At 44.0% G+C, this 19832-nt stretch overlaps 1 protein-coding gene across 6 annotated transcripts in view; it reads right to left on the reverse strand.

Annotated features, from left to right (window-relative positions):
- The window catches only part of NCK2 (NCK adaptor protein 2), a 150850-nt gene that overhangs the window by 77552 nt on the left and 53466 nt on the right, over positions 1-19832 (reverse strand). For all 6 annotated transcript variants that reach the window (XM_054678688.1, XM_054678689.1, XM_016949220.4 and 3 more), the window contains exon 2: positions 480-663. The gene's annotated coding sequence lies outside the window, so the exon portion shown is untranslated. The remainder of the gene's footprint in view (positions 1-479; positions 664-19832) is intronic.

Here is a 19832-nt window from a genome sequence, read left to right on the forward strand (position 1 = left end):
TAATTCTCCTGCCTCAGCCTCCCGAATAGCTGAGACTACATGTGCACGCCACCATGCCCAGCTATCCTTTGACATAGATTTATCTTCTCAGCATCAAAGCTGGAATCCAACTTTTCCTAGACTGAAAGCACCAGAAAAGTGGTTATTTATCCTTATACTCCCTGTCCCATACAGAATACAGGGGACCAGGATTCGTTATGGATTCAAGAGTCAGTAATATCTGAGCGTGGAGGTACCTGTACCATCTTACGGCTTGTAGGTGTCTACCATCCTGCTTCCTGGCTACATACTCAGAACCATCACACACTAAAGCAGGAACAGAGATAATCTAATTTTCTCCCTCATTGAAAGCTTAAATTTAATGTGATTCAACAAATCAAGGCTACACTGACTGATATTTTACTAAACTTACTGTCCAAATTAAGCATTTGAGGTAAAAAGCTGCAACTTCTGTTTTAAGCAGAAAACTGCAGACTTACCTTTGGCACACAGTTGAGAGGTGACTGGCAAAACGCAGAACTCTTCAAAACGATGATGTTTTCAGCTAATTACACCTCTGAAGTTACAAAGCTGCAGGGATTCTCCAAATCCTCAAATCCAACTCAAATCTCAGCAGAGAATTATAATCTGGGACGTCGCTTGTATACAAGGAACACATGAAATCTAAAAAGAAAGACGCATATATTAGGTCTGCTTGCTTCTTTGATTTTAAGTAACCACTTTTAAAAATAACTGGTTATTTGCCTAAAACTAATGGGTTTTTTTGTTATTTATTATTTTTTTGAGACAGGGTCTCCTCTGTCACCCAGGCTGGAGTGTGGTTGTACGATCTTACTTCACGGCAACTTGCACCTCCTGAGCTCAAGTGATCCTCCTGCCTAAGTCTCCCCATTAGCTGGGACCACAGGCATGTGCCACCACCCCTGGCTAATTTTATGTATTTTGAAACCAATGTTTTAAATATATCCCAGATTAAAGCTGCTCTGTGCCTAAAGACCTCCATCAACACACATGGCCTCCCTCTTCCCACCTTTCATTCCCTGGGCAAGCTCCGACACTCGGGTGGGGAGGGCCAACCACACACCCGGTCAACAGCAGGTGGAAGGAGGTGATGGGGTGTGGGGGGAACAGCCAGCCCATAATCAAGGGGCCTGAGCTCCCAGTCCCTTCCAGACTTCCTCCTCCCAATGACCCCCACCTTTAAAAGCCTCCCAGAAATAAAAGGGAGTCTGCCAATTGGAAAGGTGGCCAGTCTGAGAGTCTAATGAGGGAGAAGGGTTACCAAGGGCATGGATATTGTTTAGAGACTCGTTCCTCTCTTGGAGGTCTGTTGCACCAGCCATTTACTGAGAAGACACCAACCGGACCCATAGCCTTGGGCTAAAAAGCACCCCTGCTTTCAAGACTTCTGAGACGAACACTCCAAAACTAGAAGGAAGTTAAGATGAGAGGTGCCTGACAAAGGTGACCAGCGCCCTCCTGGTTGTGGAGAGCTGGCAGCTGCGTTATGTTCACTGCACTTGGTAAGTATTTTCAGTCCTTGACTAACGTTTTCGAGGGGACCCTGGAGCACTCTGTGGACTTCAAGTGAGTTCACTGACATTTTTAATTACATTTCAAACCCAATGGGGATCTGTCTTGACAGTTCACTCAGAGAAGATCTATTAATTCATCCCTAGCATGATTATGACCCAAAATGTTAAATACCCCATAGAAAAATCGAATTCTATTTTAGTCAAAGAAAAGAAGATAATTCAAATAGGGCTATCATAAAAATGTTATAAGGCAAGTTCATAAATTTTGATTTAAAAATTAATTCCTTTTTATGTATTCTCTAGCATTATTTTAAAGGCCACATCATTTTAATACAGATACAATTTAAGGCAAGGAAAAGGTGATGGCCAAACACCATGGGAATACATCTTTGGGCAAGATGTTCAAACGTATACTAGGCAGATTGCCCTTCTCTCTGTTAAGTGTTTATAATAAAATGACAGGTCCTCTTGAAATGGAAGTATTGGAATCTGAACTCAGTTCTTGACCAAGAGTTCTTGTTTCTCATGCTGACACCACTGAAGAAAGCCATCAGCACAGGGCAATGTGCTGGGCACCATGCCCCAAACACCACCTCTGTATGTGTCATTTTCAGGGGCTATTATAAACGTTAAGTTGTATTGTTAAGATTTTAACTGGGAAGTGAATTTGCCCAGAGTCTGCCTTCCATAGGCAAATGCAAGGAATTGTTTTATGCGGTTGTTTGGGCTGTCCAAATACAGGCCTCCCCCTGTGTGCCCTGTGTCTCATGAGTAATATGATTTAATCCTTCTGATACACTGCCAGGATGGATTCTAATGCCCAAATTTACAGAGGAGTTTACTTTCTCAGGGACACTAAAGGTTTTTCCCAACTGACTGGAGAGTGAGGAATCACTCAGGCCTTGGACTCTGGATGAGTGGGCTTTGCACATCTCTAATCTCTTCTGCATGCGAACAGAGGAGAGACTCCTTATGCCAACAGCAAACCAAAAGCCTGAGCAGCTTCTCTGCCAGACCCCACAAAAGAACAATGAGCTGGATTTAGAACTTGAGTCCTTTGATACTAGGCACAGTGGGCAAGTCAGAACACGGCCTCTCCAAGCACAATCAGTAAAGGAAAAGCCAGACAGAACGGAGCAGGACTTGAACTAATGCAGCAGCTCCAACAAAAGTGAGGCTACTGAAAATCCACTGAAAGGTGCCAGTGGCCATCTGGGATTCAAGTGTAAAACGTGAAGGTTGCATGCGATGTTTTCCTTGAGAAAAGCATTCCACTGACAAACTGTCCATGTGTTAAGTGTACACCCTAAGTAGAATAAAACATGGTGGTCAGCATCTCTCTCTCTGGGTTTAAATGAAGACTGCCCAAGTTTAACATGGGGCTCTTAGCTTATTCAAAACCTGTGTTAAGGAAGAGCATTTCAAAGCAGGTCTTAATTATAATCAGTGATCGAAATCCATCAGGAAAGTATACACTTTTGTGCAAAAAACAGTATCAGCCTGAAAGATAAACACCTATATGGTCACTTGGACTGTAGAAGGCCCTCACCAAAGGATTCAAGGATTTTCTACAGCCCCCTTCAAGACAGGAATATATAGAAGGAGTGTGTGCTTTTCTCTAAAAGTACTTCACTAGCACTACGTGCATCTCCCTTTAGAAATAAAGGAGGGAGGGCTGGAAGGCAATTAACACTGATACCATACGTATCTCTTCATTTTAATTTGGATCCTTAATACTACAAAATTTTACCATTGCAAAATCCAAGGGATTATCTGAATTCTCTGTAACCTTAAAATTTGCTTTTTTTCCACTAAAGCCACAACCCAGGGTTTTCCAGTGTTTTCAGCAGCACTTAGCTGCAGTGTTGGGCGAGTGTGCTGAGCACTGCCAGGCCACACTACTTGTCCCAGGCGCAGGGCCAGGCAGTGAGATGCCCCCCTGCAAGCAGTCGTGGCCGATTCTGCATCCCCAATGCCTGTGTGGTGCCGGCGCAGTGTCTTCTGCTGCACCTGGGCTGGTTTCCTCCAACTATCAGCATCTGAGAGGGAAGTCCAGTGATGAGGTCCCTGACTAAGGCAACTCCAGAGGAGCAGTTCAGGGTTAAGAAGGGAGTTATGAGCCTTGTTCTGATGACAGCCCGAGGCTGTGAGCTTTGTGGACATAATACCACTGGGTGCTGTCACTCAACCTGTTTTTGAGGTGGCCTATTTGTCCAGAAAACTGAAGTCACCAAGAGGCTAAAGTCAGCCTTCAGGAGGCTCAGGGAATCCCTCCTCTCCCACTGTCCAAATGATAGAAACGGTGACAGGCTGGGAGAAGAACATGTTCTGATTCCAGTGAGACACTCGCCGTGGCTTCACCTTAGCATCAGCTGCAAGAATCGTCACAGCAACCCTGGGAGATACATCTTATCATTCAGCCCAGGAACCAAATGACCAGATGTCTCACAACCAGAATTTGAATGCACACTTGTCTGATTTTAAAGCCAGAGTGCTCTTTCTCCTGACAAAGATCACCATGAAAGGGCTAGAACCTTGACAGTCGCATTCTGCAAATCGCATCTGCTGCTGCCATCTGTCTGGGGTATCTGCCACCCTGGGTGGCCGGCTGCAACCTCTCAAATCAGCTAGGAACCATGTCAGGCTACATCAAGAAGCAAGCCCATGAATGTACACACACCAAGTTTGTTTTCAATGGTACTGCTTCTCTTAGATGTTAGCACAGGAGGAAAAAAAAAAAAAAAAAGCCTTGTTGAATAGTGTCACCTGGCTGGGTCAGTAATGAGCAGATGTTGGACTAGGGTGTGTATCACAACCAAATCTAATCTGTGTTACACATGGAGAGAACCACTCCAGATCCCTAGTCTGTAGCCAGAGCTAAGGCAATTGTCCTTTTCCTTTTATTTAAAAAGAAAAACAAAAAAGCATGGATTAGCATAGGCCTCGGAGCTCTCAAATGCCTTGTCTTGCCCTTCCTCCTCCCTCCCTGACCAAGGAGGCCCAGCAGAGGCCTGGCAAGCGGATCTCCCGTTCAGAGTATGGAGGCGGCAGTGCCAGCCCAACACAGCACGGGGTCAGCGCTGTCTGAGGGAATTCTGGCAGAGCTAGCTATATTTCATTCCTAGTGAACCACTTGGAAGAGAACCTTATTCAAGTGGGAAAAGGCTGGTTTCAGATACTGAACAAAGCTACACAAGTTTCCTTGAGTGGTTTGGCCAAAGTTCAACCCATGTGGACTGATACCGAGCAGCTTAGATGTGTTTATCAATCCGAAACTTAAAGGTGTCCAAGGAGATGACCTCAGCTGTCTCTTAATCATCCAGTGCACAGTGGTTCCCAGGCAGGGTTTAGAAACAGCTGAAGCAGCTTCAAAAAGCCTCACTGCAATTAGATTTTTCACTCAAGATAAAGCTGTCCTGAAAAGTAAAAGTATCAAGTTTTTCTGCACTAGGCTGAAATTATATCAATTCCATATATTAATGCTGGTTAGTAGGTTAATTAGAAGCTGGTTAATGAAAACATGAGGGAAAAAACAGAACTAATTTCTAATTCTCTAGAAAGCCAAAGAGTGGCCAAGGCAGGTGTTTGCAGGAGAAAAGTGACTGATTAGAGTTTAAGGTCTGTCAGTTCTAGGTTCTGGAATAATGATTTCTGCCTTCAAATACTCCAGAACTGAGAAAAGAAGGAAATAGCAAGCAGTAGGTCAATCAATGGGCCGAACCCCTATTAACCGTCCTAGGGGAGGCACCAGGTTCAAGAGGCTGAAGAGATCCAGAGCCAGCCAGGGTTTTATTAGGGGCTTACAGAGAAGGGAGAGAGTCCAGTGGCAGCGGGCTGGACAGGAGACCCGCACCCGCCTGCAAGCATCATGCAATTCATGTAGCATTTTCACTTAACACACTCCCTGACAAAGGGCCTCCACCTGGCATCCTTCATGCAACCCAAACCTCAGGGCCTCAATCACATCTGTTCCACGAGACAAGCTGCAGGGACTCAGATGCTCCTTAAAGACAAGGACTGAATCTCCAGGCTGGCAACTTCTGGATTCCCTAGCTGGGAACACACATTCAGGTGCGTCTGCCACACAAGGTCATTCTAAGGGTCTGCTTAAGTTATTGCTGTCAGGTGTGTTTACCCTACATCATCCATATATAATGAGAAGCAAAATACAGCCAGAAAAGGAAGCAACAAGGCCATGGGTCAGGATGACAGGGCTGTAGGCCTAACTTGGCCACCAAATGCCTCTCTGTTCCCTCATCCACCACCCCACTCAACTCCAATCCTATATCTTTGGGACATATGGGAATGGACATTATCAAAAATTGATGATGTGGTGCCAAAAATGTATCAAAGCTTACTAAAATAATAGAAGAAAGCCATAATGCATTTTTTTTTTTTTCACTCTGTCACCAGGCTGGAGTGCAGTGGTGCAATCTCGGCTCACGGCAACCTCTGCCTCCTAGGTTCAAGTGATTCTCTTACCTCAGCCTCCCGAGTAGCTGGGACTACAGGCACGCCCCACCACACCCAGCTAATTTTTTGTATTTTTAGTAGAGACGGGGTTTCACCATGTTGGCCAGGATGGTCTCAATCTCTTGACCTCGTGATCCGCCCACCTGGGCCTCCCAAAGTGCTGAGATTACAGGTGTGAGCCACCGCACCTGGCCCATAGCCGGGCAAATATTAATATAAATTTAAGATTTACGGTCTGCTGCCTAAAAATTCTAACATATAGGAATTTGATTAGTGACAAATTTTGTAAATTTGTGACAAGGTTTGTAAAGGGTTTTCTTGATATATTTAATGCTAGCCTCTTAAATCCAGCAGTGCTCCATTCTCTAAAAGGTCTGCCCAGGTGTTTCTCTAAGGTTTTTCCTCTAGTCCAAACTGCTACTTGTCTTTGTAATCAACATAAAAACCTTGCTATACACCTCAGTGCCATAACTAGACAATTTAATTACATATTGCCTTTTTAACAGGTTCACCAGCATTTTATTAAGCATGCACAGGATTCAGCCATTGTCTAGGTAGTGACAACACCAGTAAAAAGCATGCTGACAAAAATAAACTGTAAACACTAAAATGCACTACTGAATAAAAACTGTGCAAACCCCCCTTTTTCTGAAGGAAGGAAAGAGGGAGGGAAGAGTGAGGAGTCAGGGAAGCAAATCCTGTTTTTCTCTCTCTCCCTCCCTCTACTGCCAGCTTGCTTATGTGCTTGCTCGCTCGCTCTCTCTCTCTCACACACACACTTTTGTTTTTTTCAAATAGCATCTTAAGAAGCGGGCCAGAAGGTGAGACACAACTATTCTTAACACTTTTAGGGAGTAGAATTGGGGGTGAGAAGGGTTAATTTCTATAACATCTGAACTTTTATAATATGTTTTACTTTGGTAATTAAGCACAGCTTTAGATAAAATTCCACACTCCTTTCCCTGTTTCTATCACTGCATCCTCTGCTAAGCTGAGGCCCAGGAATGAAGAGTGGGGATGTGTGTGCTCTTTCTCCCTCCCTCTCAGCCCTGGCCCTGTCACTGAACGAGACCTCAGCACCCACTCTCCTTTCAGGCCCATTCTGTCATCACAGCCCTCCACTACTAACAGAGTCCGCTCGCTCCCTTCCCTGCCTGCCCTCTCCCCCTCAGTGTTGGGAACTGCCTTCCACCACTCCCTCTTCTTCTAGCAGTGCTCAGTGGGTGAGGTAAGATCTCTCATTCAAGAAGCTCTTCAAAAGCCCCTCCTCCAGGAAGACCTCCTGGATGGCTCCATGGACAGTTAAACGCTCTTCCCTCCAGGTTCCCTTAGCATCTTATACAGTACTCATTATTCTGTGAATAAGTCATAAGTGCTTATATAGTACTGATTACACCATGAAGTGCATCCCATCTGCTATGGGCTAAATTGTGTCCTTGCCCTACCTCCAAAAAAATTCATATGTTAAAGTCTCAACACCCAGTACTTCATAATGTGACAGTGAAAAGGTCTTTAAAGAGGTGGTTAAAATGAATCAGGGACCCTAATCCAATAGGACTGCTGGCCTTTTAAGAGAGGAAGAGATACCAGGAGGGTGTGCATGTTGAAAAGACCTTATGAAGACACAGCAAGAAGGCATCTGTCTGCAAGCTCTGGAGAGAGGCCCCAGAAGAAACCAACCCTGCTGAGCCCTTGATCTTGGACTTCCAGCCTTCAGAACTGTGAGAGCATAAATTGCTGTGTAAGCCCCTCAGTCTGTGGTACTTTCCCATGGCAGCCTGGGACTTTTGTGAGACTCAACCATACATATGTGTCACGACATATGACACACACAACAGGAACTTGAAAAACTTTGTGTGAGCAAATGCAAGGATGAGTGAATTGAAAGAACTCGAGGTCAAAACCACCAGGTGACCCACACTTTACCTACCAAGTATCTCCTCTTGCACACCAGAAAGAACTGATTCTTCCATTTTCAACACCTATTAATTCTTCAAAACCCAGTTTAAGCACTACAGCTGGCTTCCTGGGCTAAGCTCCTGCATCACATTGTAACATAGCCATGCCATTTTGCATTTGAATTGTGATGTTTCACTATATGTAAAAATACTTTCTCATCCAATCTCAACAATTATACATGCAGTCACACCCCAGCCCTCACAAGATGGCTAAAGCAAATCACAAGCAAAAATTAGTTTGCCCACAAACACTTCAGTGCTTATCACCAACAGATCAGCACAACTTCAGTATCACACCCGACATCATTACCAATTCCTTAATATAAAGCTCATATCTCATTAGTGTCCCGATTTTCCTGTCTCATAAATGACTTTCTGTAGCTGATTTACTTGAATCAGGATCCAAGTCATGTCCACAAATTACAATTTTTCTCTTAGGCCACTTTAAGTCGATTTTATTTTAATGACAATGCATTGAAGACGCTGGGTGAGCCACCCTGCAGTCACGTGGCACTCCATCCCTCTGGTGTTTTTCACGTGCTCCCCAGCCCTGGCATTTGTAGTAAACTGGCGGTTACTCCTGGGGGCTCCTTCGATGAAAGATCCTTTCTCAAGAGCAGGGATCCAGCACTGACTATGTGCTTGGCACTGAGAACCACCCGATTAATCCGTGTTTTAGTAAATGAAACAAGTTAGAGGTGCTAATGTATCAGGGAGTCCAGCCCTTGTCCTTAGCTCTTTCCAGGCTGTCATTTTCAAATGGGATTTTCTACAGGGTCCATGGCCCTTTTGAAGCCTTTCCAGAAGAAAGGAAAAGCCTCATTCTACTTTTCCAACTGGAATAAGGTATATGAAAATTTAAGGCTGAAAGTTACAAAATCATCTTAAGCATTGAATGATGTCATGTTCTTTTCTTAAGAAACAAAGAAAGAGGCCAGGCACGGTGGCTCACGCCTGTAATCCCAGCACTTTGGGAGGCCAAGATGGGTGGATCACGAGGTCAGATCAAGACCATCCTGGCCAACATGGTGAAACCCTGTCTCTACCAAAAATACAAAAATTAGCTGGGCATAGCTGCACACACCTGTAGTCCCAGCTACTCAAGAGGCTAAGGCAGGAGAATGGCTTGAACCCAGGAGGCGGAGGCTAAAGTGAGCTGAGATCGCACACTGCACTCCAGCCTGGCAACAGAGGGAGACTTCATCAGAGACAGAGAGAGACAGAAAGAGAGAGAGATAGAGAGAAGGGAGGGAGGGAGGGAGAGATAGAGAGAAGGAAGGGAGGGAGGGAGAGATAGAAGGGAGGGAGGGAGGGAGAGAGAAGGGAGAGAGGGAAGGAGGGATAGAGAGAAGGAAGGGAGGGAGGGAGAGAAGGGAGGGAGGGAGGGAGAGAAGGGAGGGAGAGAGAGAAGGGAGGGAAGGAAGGAAGGAAAGAAGGAAGGAAGGAAGGAAAAAAGAAAAGAAAAGAGAAAAAAAAAGGAGAGAGATTGAAAAAAACAACTGCCTTGTGGGTCAGATCAGCCTCCGCAGGGGCTCAAGGGCTGCCCGGCGTGACTCCAACTCCAAGAGGCTGGTGTCACTGATGGTCACCCTCACACCACCCTAGGAAGGAGGCATTTTATGTCCCCAAGTGACCCTATTGAGAAACATAACGCCATTTTACACTTCTCAAATTACATAGATATTAGCTGTATGCTACTAAATAATTTTTTCCCTAAGAAGGAAAATTTGCACTTTTTATTTCTACAAAGAACAACTTGTACTGTCATATATAAATCGGAGGGCTTTCCCATAGCCCAGAATTAATCAAATCAGAAACCTCAAAACCTTTATTTCCCCTGCCCTTCAAGGAGAGCACCTGGGTGTGATTTTAGAACCACCTATTAATCTTAGAGAGAACATGACGTCTGCCAGGGCGGCCCTTCACACGCATGTGCGTCACAGGACAGAAACACCCAGAGTGAGCTGTTCCGGTCAGGGCCCAGGTTCTAATTAACTCAGGATTAGGCAGCTGGGTCCTCCAGGGAGCAGGCTACAAGGGCTGACGCAAATTTTAGTACTCCAGGGATTCCAAGTGTTACTCAGACTCTACCTTTATTCCACATTACATCACGGGTCATTTGAAAAGTCACAATAGGACTCTTCAGCATGAGGGTGTGGGATAGGATGTTTTACAGCAATTAGACAAAGGGATGGGCTAAGAAAGACTAAGATCACCCCATGACCATGGGCATCGAGAAGTACCTGCAAGTGTAGAGAACAAAGAAACTCTGGAGAAAAAGGTTCAGAAAGATTCCGTAGGATGGTTGGTTGGGTTTTTTTTTAATTTTGTAAATTACTGGTAACTGCGAAGCCCCCTATGGAATGGGATTTGCTTCTAAGAAACTGAAAATACCTCACTGCATGTTATCCTCTTCCTCTGATAAGCACTGAATCAACATGATTTTTTCCCTCATTAAGTAGCAGATATTCACATAGATATTACAGTGTCCCATAAATGAATTCCATAAAATTCCATCAAATGTGGAATAAAAAGGAAATTTAAAATTTTCCATTTAAAAGTGGCTAATAAAGATATGGAAACAATCTAAGTGTCCACTGATGAATGAAGAGAATATATGTGGCCGGGAGTGGTGGCTCACGCCTGTAATCCCAGCACTTTGGGAGGCCAAGGGTGGGTGGATCACGAGGTCAGGAGATCGAGACCATCCTGGCTAACACGGTGAAACCCCGTCTCTACTAAAAATACAAAAAGTTAGCCGGACGTGGTGGTGGGTGCCTGTAGTCCCAGCTACTCGGGAGGCTGAGTCAGGAGAATGGCGTGAACCCGGGAGGCGGAGCTTGCAGTGAGCCGAGATCGCGCCACCGCACTGCAGACTGGGTGACAGAGTGAGACTCTGTCTCAAAAAAAAAAAAGAGAAAGAAAATGTGATATGTGTGATATGTACACATACACAAGCACAAACACACATACATATACAAGGCTGAGCATCCCTAATCTAAAAATACAAAATACAAATTGCTCCAAAATCTGATAATTTTTGAGCACTAACATGATGCTGCAAGTAAAAAATTCGACACCTAACTTCATGGGAAGGGCCACAGTCAAAACGCAGGCACACAACACAGTTTACCCAGCACCCCCAAGAAAAAAAATAAAATTACCTGCAGGCTATGTATATAAGGTGTACGTGAAACATAAATGAATTACATGTTTGGACTTGGCTCCATCCCCAAAACCTCTCGTTATGTTTATGCAAATATTCCAAAATCTGGAAAAATCCAAAACCTGAAACATTTCTGGTTCCAGGTATTCGGGTTAAGGAATTCTTACCCTATATATACACACACACACACAAGAATATTATTCAATCCTAAAAAGGGAAATCCTGCCATTTGCAATAACGCAGATGAACTGGGAGGACATCATGCTAACTGAAGTAAGCCAGGTACAGAAAGACATATACTGAATGATCTCATTTATATGTGGCATCTAAAGAAGTCAAATTCATGGAAATAGAGAGTAGAACGGTAGTTAACAGGGGCTGGAAGGTAGGGAAAATGGGGGGATTTTGGTGGATGGGTACAAAATTTTGGTTATGAGTAAGTTCGGGAAATTTAATTTAAAATGTTTAATTTTAAAAATAAATGAAATTTTAAAAGGCTAATAGTTATAAAAATTTAACTTATAGAAAACAAATTTATTATTATTCCAATTAAATAGAAATTTTACTATCACTGTGTTTTTAAAGTATGTTTAGCTTTAAGTATACTTAGTTCTTGAAGTACAATTAGTTTTTAAATATTCCTAAAATGGTCAAGGTATGTTCACCCACATTCTCCTCAAATGCTGGACCCTTTCATAACTCTTTGCCCTCGCGTCTGCTATTTCATCCCCGTACTGGGAACATCTTTGCACCTCAGCTTCCCAATGCCATCGTGCAATCAAATCCAACTCACCATTCAGGAAGGAACTCAAACGTGCTCTCTTCTAGGAGACCGGCCTCCGTGCCCATAAAAAGCACTATTTTATAATATCAACTGTCATTTACATAACTGTCCAGATAGGAAAAGCCTCTGGGAAGGGACTGCAACTTTTTCATGTCCTGATACCCATATGGGGAGGCCCCTGGCAGGCTCTGGATAAAATGACTCTTCTCCCCCATTTATGGTTCAATAAACTTCCACTTCCTGAGTTCCATCTATAAGATCAGCTGTGACTATCCAGTACCCTGCAGCGGTTAGTGCCACGTTAGGCCCTGATTGAATCCTTGTCCCCCAGTTTGCAATCTAAGACACACTGAATCCCTTACACCACTGTGCCTCTAGGCCAGGCCATGAATATCAACGTGGAGCCTTAAATATAGATAATAACATACCTATGCCAAAACCAAACAATGGTTCTTACATATCATATTTCTTAATTTCGAGGCTATAAGTTTAGTTTTCTTGAGTATTTCATTCAATAAATAAATTTGCAAGCAGTCAATGAAGAGGGACAGAATCAAAGAGTAATTCTAAATTCTAAAGCTCAAAAGCATATATATGACTTCCTATGGCAGCTGCCCAATTAATGCCATCCATAAAGCCATTCAAATACTGTGTCTGGGCTGAAATCCAATTAAGCCATTTCTGTCTGAATATCCCCAAAGAGCCTCCTGCTGAGCTCAAAGTGGAAATCATCATAAATGCCAGATTAGCTGTGTAAGCACTTCCAAAGCCAAAACCAGACAAGAGCATGAAAACCTACATGCCTAGCCTTTTAACTGGGCACAAAGACAGAAAAGACATTCAGTGACCATCTGGCAAAAAGTCAAACCCATTTTCTTGTCCACCAGGTCTTCTCAGATAATCCTCATCCAGTGCAAACATCAAAGAAAAGCGCTGGTCCATTCATTTACACACATTTTGAAATGATCAACTTCGGCTTCACAATGAAATTTTGTGCAGTGAGGAAACAGGGCCAGAAAACATCTCAAGCTTCCTCTAGACCCAAAATTTTACTCAACCAACCCCTTACAGAGTACACCCTTGAAATTAGTAAATCCTGAGAGTCACCACTGCCTCTATGCATATAATTTGCCCCGTAATAAATGGGCAAGCAAAGCCAAAACCTAACTGAGAGGGAGAGGGATGGCAGAGATGCACTTAACGTGTTAATTTACTCCTCTGCCTTGCAATCCATGACTCAGATTCACAACTCACAAGGCACATAGTATCCTCAGCTTACATGCAACAGCCAGAACCAGGAGTGTTTTAACCACATATTCCAGACACAGAAAGACTCTGGGCTGACTATTCATTCCAAACGGACCCTACCTGAGACCTACTTAATTAGAACATGTGCGGTTTATAAAAGCTTCTAGGTGGTTATGCGGCCCAGCCCCATTCAGAATCACTACTCTAGAGAAAATAAGAGAAACTGACGAAGAGCCAATTCCAGAAAGCCTTAGTCTCTAAACCCTCATAACTGGACCACAAGTGTGAAAGACGACTAACCTGGGTGTGAAGCTGGCAATGTCTCTGCACATGATGCAGGGGCATGAGGACTTGCTTTGAAACTGGATGCTAATGCCAGTTCCGCACTTTCCTAGCTATAGAAATTGAAGGCTGCTAATTAACCTCAGAAACTAGGTTTCCTTGGAGACAATAGCAGTCACCTTGTTGGTAGAATGAAATCAGTCACACGTATTCAATGAAAATGTATTGCACAACTGCTGTGTGCAAATGCTGTACATACATAAGGCACAGCACAGAAGCGGCCCTTCTTAAGGAGCTCAGCCTAGTTAGAGTTCAAAGTCAAATAGGAGACTACATAGCAGTGCCTATTTATGATATCTGCTGCAAGAAAACGTGCCTATAAAAAACAGGAGCTAAACTTTTCTAGGTAACTTCTAAAACACATGTGTGCTATCTAAAATATCTGCCTTAGAATTTAAAAATTTGATGGAGACAAGCAGAATAAATGTTTATATTAACAACCATCTTAGATAAAAACTAATTTGTGATACAGTAGAAAATAAGCCTAACCTTGCTTTCCCAAGACTGACCTTCAAAGCTAGGGGAACTATAATCTCTTCTCTAAGGAAAACCATCAATTTGAAAAATGACAACAAGGTTTGCTAAACCTCACCATCCCAATATTGCTCTCTTCTAGAAAGACTTCAAGTTAATTCATCCAACAAGTATTTACTTAACCCCTGCTAGCACTGTGCTTGGTGCTATACACACAACAGACATCACTGACACCACCTCACCCCCGAGAAAGAAGCAGATGAAACAGACAACTGGGTGGCAAGCGACAAAAAAGGGGAATTCCAGATGATCAGTCATCATCCATGGCCCATGTATGTGATACATGGGGGCAAACAAGGATGTTGCTACGGTTTGAATATCTGACTCCTTCTCATGTTGAAATCTGATCCCCAGTGTTGGAGGTGGGGCTTTAAGGGAGGTGTCTGCATCACGAGGGCGGATCCCTCATGCATGGTGCCTTCCTCGTGGTGATGAGTGGATTCTCACTCTATTTAGTTCCTGTAAGAAGTGATGGTTAAAAAGAGCCTGGCACATCCCTCCTCTCTCTCTTGCTTCCGTGTTCTCGCCATGGGATCTCTACCCATCGGCCCCCTTCACCTTCTGCCATGAGTGGAAAGCAGCTTGAGGTCCTCACCAGAAGTAGATGCTGGCACCATGCTTCCTGTACCTCCTGCAGAACCGTGAACCAAATAAACCCTTTTCTTTATTAATGACCCAGCCTCAAGTATTCCTTTACAGTAATGCAAACAGACTAAGACAGATGTCCATGGAAAATGGAAATGCAAATGCTAAAGGCATGTTAAGGATGCCTCTGCAGGCAGCACCATCCCTGCACAGTGGGCCCAGCCTCCCACACCACATTTGGGCAAGTGATTTCTGAGTACAGGTAGAGGGTGCGTGCACATCCTCCCGTTCCACTTCATCACATCAGTTTCCGTCCATTGTTCAGCTTCTCAAGAGTCCTAAATCCTGGCTCACTCCCAGATGGTCCCCATTGCTCTAACCATGCATCGTCTGCAAATCTGATAAGCAGGTTTCCAGCTCTTCATCCAAGCTGCTGTACAAATCATGGTCAAAGGCAGTAGGCAGTTGAGGCCTTCCTGGAGGAGCACTGAACCAGCAGGTGACAGGGCATGGCTGTCCAATCGCTACCAATCTACGAAACAGTTCTCCATGCAGGGAGATGGGCCTGCAGCCTGAGCTGGTGAATGCACACTGGCTTTGGAATGCAATGCCAGCTCCATCACTTTCTCTCAGCAAGACGACTAACTCTAGAGCCAGATACTCTAAAAAGCGCTCTGTAAAGTCCCATGTGCTTTTGGTGCACACTCACAGAAAATGTCACTTTGTTCCCCCGAGTGGACACGAAAATGACTCTCATTATTAAAGGGACTGAGCCGAGGGCCACTCCGTCCCCAAACACCCAGCCCTTGAGATGAGCCTGCCAAAGAACAATCCCGAGGCTGCTCTCACAGGGTAGGTAAGAAGCCAAGCAGGAGGCAGCAAGACAATGCGGATGCAGCTCAGACCATCCCTCCCCCTAACTCCAGCTTTCCTTGTGCCATGGCCCCTCTCCTCACTCAACTGCTACAGCCAGCACGTGACAAAGGTCTCTGTCATGCTTTGTCCCTCAGTCTTTCTTCTTGTCTGTTAATGTTGTGCACTGGTTTTGTGTAAATAGACCGTGAGAAGAAAAAAAAAAAAGAAAAAAGCACATCCCTCAACCACGTGCTGGTGCACACGATGACATGGGGAAGAGGGGAGGCAAGCCAAGTGAGCCGGTCAACAGACGTAAGGGCTGGGGCTGGGGGATCCCTACAATGACGTCCAACAAGGGGGCAAATGATCACAGTCCTGTCCCCAAGGAGACGACAGCCCGGCAGGCCTCTAGCCAGTGAGCAGGGTTGGAGGGGAGGTCCCAGGGTAAGGAGGCATATTAACACCACAGATTTATGGGACACTCACCTAAGAGGGTCCAACATCACCAGACACCCTGCAGACATCAAGCCACACTGCATCAAAGAGAACAAATGCTGACGGGCTCAGCACGCGCAGCTTTCACCTCCATTCAGTAACCTGTTTAAGTATCTCTTCCCTGCTTCTGCTTTTTTCTGTGTTTAGAAAATCAGAACATTTGCCTGTCTCCAATCTTCTGACACTTCTCCTCTCCTTCAAGATCCCTCAAAGAATACTAAAGGGGCTTCTGCCAACCACCTGGACAGGCATGTAATCCCGTGGAACCTCGAGCTTGGATCGAAAAGCAGCAAGGTGCTCTCCCACTCACTTTTTCCCATGTTGAGCTTCAACTCCTTCTTCATGACATTTGTTCTGAAGCCTCTACTTTCAAGATTCTTCTTTTTAACAAACAAAACAAAACACAGACGTTCATGAAAGTTGATCAACTGTGCTCCTGCAACTGGTCCCATCAGAAACCAAGCACCAAACCCACTCTCTCGGTCCATTTATCTCAAACAGACCAAAAACAGGATGAATGTTTCTTGTTCTTAGGCCTTAGTAGAACTTTGAGACTAACCCCATCTCAGCTGGGTTTCCGCCTTCTGTGGGCTAATCACACACACATGTGCCACTCTCATGTAATCCTGAATTGTATTCTATTTTCCTTGGCCTTCAGCACTCAAGTTTAAAGATCAGGAACTGTGCACCTCAGAATTTCATGCTCTAAAGAGGAAAGGAAACAGATGAATGCTAATGGCAATCATTTACCAACCCTATCCTGGGTACCACAGACCAGACTAGGCCCTCTTTATGCACTATCTCAATCAATCTTTACAACAAGACAACACCTCATCACCCCGTTCACAGCAGAGAATTAGGTGGCGTGCACAGGGAGGACAGAGAACAAGGTGTGCAGTTGGAACCGGAGCCTGGGGACTCAGGAGCCCTTCCTTGGTGTTCACCCTGGGCATGTGGCCCCCGTGCCGGAGACCAGGGAGAGCCAGACTATACGGTGCAGCCAGGCTACATGGCTGCACTGACCCTCTCTTCTCACAAAGTAAGGGCTCAGGAGGAAAACCGTCATGGTCTCTGTCAAATGCTGGTGCAAAGACACATCTAATGATACCACATGAACAAAGACGGTGTTTCCAAATGACAGATTTCCTTATTACCAGAAGCTACACTGACCAAAGGAAACTCTTGGGAGGGATTCTTACAAACTTTGCAAAATGTAGTGTTTGAGTGTTTCTCTCATTGTTAAAAAAAAAAGTTATGTCATTAATGATTTTCCATCAAATTCCCTGATCCTGTCTCCATAGCCAAGAACATAGTGGCAAGATGGCGGAGGGGAAGGCCAGGTAAGGACCAATGGCTTCTTGAAATGGATCTATCTTAACCACTTTTAGGCTTGAGGTAGAGGGAAGCATCCCTCCATGCCAAAACAACCCAGTGACCTCTGGGCTGCTATTGTACCATTTATGTAAACATGGTAATTAGCTTTTTATAGGCTTTCATATAGTGGTATTCCGTTTTGTTTTTCTGCTTTAAAATAGGAAGTTTTCAAATAACTCATCAGCTCATGTTTGGTGTGGCAGATAGACAGACTAACGAAACACTAGGAAGCAGGAACATGGGAAACAGACCCAGAGGCCTCTGGGAATTCAGTGTATGATAATGAATTCACTATCTCAAGTCAAGTCCCCAGGGAAGAGACAGCCTTCTCAATAAATGGCCATGGGGTACTCTGGTTGGCCATCTGAAAGAAAGCTGGAGCCACATCTCACGCCCACAACAGGATAAATTCCAAAGGTATCCAAGATTTACAATGAAAAAGTAAAAGTATAGAAGGACATATGGAAAACACCCTTTATAATCCTGAAGCAAGAACTTTTTTTTTTTTTTAAACCTAGGACTCAAATTCCAGAAACCATAAAAGAGGGATGAATTCAACTACATAAATATAAAAAATTTTCTTACATGATAAAATATACCACAGATAGATTCCAAAGACAAATAAAAAGCTAGGAGAAAACATTTGCAACTTAGGACACGAAGGACAGACAGGACACAGCGAGAGCTTCTTAAATAAACTTGACACAAGAAAAGACCAGCACACCAAGAAAACCGTGGGCCAAGGAAAACCAGGTAAGAAAATATAAGGCCTTCAAACTGATGAAAAGGGACATCTGAACTTCACTAAAATGATACTAAGATATCACCTCTCACCTTTCAGACCACTGGAGATCAGAAAGTGTGATGACAACAACCTGGTATAACTTCCTGGTTTTCAAAACTGTGCTGTGGTTAAGATGTTAACATCTGAGGAAGCTCGGTGAACAACTCAGAAAAATAAGGTAAGAACACTTTGTATTAATTTCCCTAAATGTATTTATCTATGAAGAACCACAGCTACTGCTTTGCTGCCTGGTTCATCTGCTTCAAAATAGACACCCACAGTTTATTTTCATTCTGTTGAGATTCACCGTCCACATAAACTTAATCACCAGCAACCTCAGGGGGTTTACCACAGGCTTCCCCCATCAAAGTAATGTATACGTTTTGTCTTTAATCCAAGCTTACACGTATCTTTGGGGAACTTCACTATTCATATCTGATTATATGAATCAGATATGGAAGATGAAAACAATTTTAACCCTTATTTCTTCTCTCTAAACCAGACCCCAAACTGGTTCACTGTTTAAAGTGTACAATTCAGTGCTTTTTCTCATTGTTAAAAGCTAGACTTGTGGACAGATCTCTTCATTTTATAAAAAGAAAAAAGGAGAACACTGAAAGAAGAAAAAAAAATGACTCAGCTAACCCAGTTTCAAGAATATTCTGGATGTACAAACAAGAGGCCACAGTGAGGCTATCTGGGCTCCCAGGATAGGAAGGAGGCTTCCCTTGAAGTATGGTTTTGGCTAACTTATTTCTTACCTACACGTTACTCTTTCAAATACATTTTTTCAACAAAATCATCATATCAGAAGAAAACAAACATTACAACAAGCGAACATTAGCTCCTACTCCTTTCAAAGAATATTAAATCCTAAAGATACTTATGTTCAAAAACACATCTTCTGGAAGTAGGGGATGATTTAATATTGAGTCTAAAATAGATGGATCAAAACCATAAATTAATAAAAATGTGGTCATAATTTTATTCTCCTAGGAAATGAACCAAATTAGATCACTATAGCTAGTCAGCCCACAGTCAAACCTGACTTGGGACGAGTAAACACTTAAAGATCTGCTGTTAGTGCCGGTAGCTTAAAAAAAGTCGCGAAGCCATAAATTAACAAGCAGAGTCCACACCAAATTGCTGAAAGGGTTTTTTTTCTGTGCCAAATTTACAAACTGGTTTTCTAGAAGCATCTTGTTTCTACAGGAGGACAAAAGCTGACAGGAGGCCACAACATCAGGCGTTTTGTTTTAACTGATCATGGTTACGAAAGACTTTGCATCAGCTCACTAAGCCTAAACAGGGAGGCTCCACACAGTCGCTGCAAATCCAGCCACTTCCTGCCTCACTGTTACCATACTCATCTCCAAAAGGCCACACAGGGACTCCAACCAGACCAGGCTCCACGCTCCATTCCAGCCACCCTGACCCTAAGACGCTGTCAAGAGAGCAGCCTCCCTCACATGGGTGCAGAGAATTTAAGAACCTCCCTTCTGCTAGCCCGCACAGCCTGGCAGCCTGCTGCTTGGGCATACTGGTTTTTTCCCCCTTAGAAAGACCTGGATACCATTTCTGCCCTTGCATTGCACAATATGGAACCGCATGGCTGGCAGTCTCTTCCGGTCCTAGAACTGTGAGTTCAACACACACCACCCAGAAATAGCACAAATTGGTTATTTCCTGTGCAGAAAAG

The sequence above is a fragment of the Pan troglodytes genome, chromosome 12 (assembly GCF_028858775.2).
Source record: "Pan troglodytes isolate AG18354 chromosome 12, NHGRI_mPanTro3-v2.0_pri, whole genome shotgun sequence".
Classification (NCBI taxonomy): domain Eukaryota; kingdom Metazoa; phylum Chordata; class Mammalia; order Primates; family Hominidae; genus Pan; species Pan troglodytes.